Source organism: Anopheles funestus (assembly GCF_943734845.2).
Source record: "Anopheles funestus chromosome X unlocalized genomic scaffold, idAnoFuneDA-416_04 X_unloc_23, whole genome shotgun sequence".
NCBI lineage: Eukaryota > Metazoa > Arthropoda > Insecta > Diptera > Culicidae > Anopheles > Anopheles funestus.
Window position 1 is genome coordinate 425,745 of NW_026045147.1, and position 1,756 is coordinate 427,500.

Consider the following 1,756-nt stretch of genomic DNA (forward strand, 5'->3'; position numbering starts at 1 on the left):
GTGAACCTGCGGAAGGATCATTACTGATGATCGTCCGCGAGTGACCAACCATGGGCTGCCTTCGGTGTAGCTCGGTCGCTCGCTTGCTATGTGTCAGAATTTGTTGAAAGCCAACTCGTTCGTTGTACACTTTGATGGGTGACCATCACTGTGTCTCCGTGCCGAGCTAGATCTCCCCTAGCCGTAAGGCACTTGAACGCCCCTTCGACGACGAGTTGCATGTGTGTGGTATGTGTCAGAATCTGGTGAAGCTTTCTGCATGTGATGTGCCTTGTGTGGATCCGTGGCCATTGCATTGTGTCTGGTGCTTAGATACCCAGACACTTAGAACGCTTGCGCGGAAAGCAAACTCGATCGTTGTACACTTTGATGGGTGACCATCACTGTGTCTCCGTGCCGTGCTAGATCCCCCCTAGCCGTAAGGCACTTTGAACGCCCCTTCGACGACGAGTTACAAGAGTGTGGTATGTGTCATAATCTGGTGAAGCTTTCTGCATGTGATGTGCCTTGTGTGGATCCGTGGCCATTGCATTGTGTCTGGTGTGTAGGTACCCAGACACTTAGAACGCTTGCGCGGAAAGCAAACTCGATCGTTGTACACTTTGATGGGCAACCATCACTGTGTCTCCGTGCCGTGCTAGATCTCCCCTAGCCGTAAGGCACTTTGAACGCCCCTTCGACGACGAGTTACAAGAGTGTGGTATGTGTCATAATCTGGTGAAGCTTTCTGCATGTGATGTGCCTTGTGTGGATCCGTGGCCATTGCATTGTGTCTGGTGTGTAGGTACCCAGACACTTAAGCAAACTCGATCGTTGTACACTGTGATGGGCGAGCATCACTGTGTCTCCGTGCCGTGTAAGAGCTCCCCTGGCCATCAGGCACTTGAAAGGTCCTTCGACGACGAGTTACAATAGTGGTGTGTTAGATACGTCAGGTGATGGTATCTACTGTTGTGCAATACGTATCCGGCCACGGCACGGAACGAACGGGAACTGTGGTGCAGACATACAAAGAGTTAAGCCTATTAGTCATTAACTCTAAGGACGGGGCCATGGGGCGGTACGCAAAGGATACGGATGAGCGAGTATGCAGGCCCAATACTCAATAGCTCGATCCGATCCAAGCACATGAGTTGACTGCGGCGCCAGGTTAACCAATGTGCTAGATTCTATTTGGCCAGTAGAATCTTGTGTCTTACGCGATTTGATACCAAGACACCAGAACGAAAGTTAGTTGAAGAGTGATTAAACTCTTATGAAGAATGGTTGTGCAATCACAACTTATGACTTTAACCTATAAAGTGGATATGGACTATCAATTATAACATGGGGCACACACCATGTTCTCGATCCAATCCACGCACACGAGTTGCCTGAGTAGCGACAGGTATACCGATGTGCAATACGTATCCGGCCATAGGCACGGAACGAACAGGAACTGTGGTGCAGACATACAAGGGCCATGGGGCGGTACGCAAAGGATACGGATGAGCGAGTATGCAGGCCCAATACTCAATAGCTCGATCCGATCCAAGCACATGAGTTGACTGCGGCGCCAGGTTAACCGATGTGCTAAGAGAGTTGTTCCTGGGCCTTCAAAGTGACTTCAAAACTATCTTAGCGAATGGTGGCCATGGGCGTAGACATGAGCCACAAGTCACAAGGCCTGGGACTATTGGGTAATAAAGACAACTTAGTCAGAAAGTTAGTCTTTGGACGTACCACCGGGATTGTGTTACATTGGGAACCTTACTAT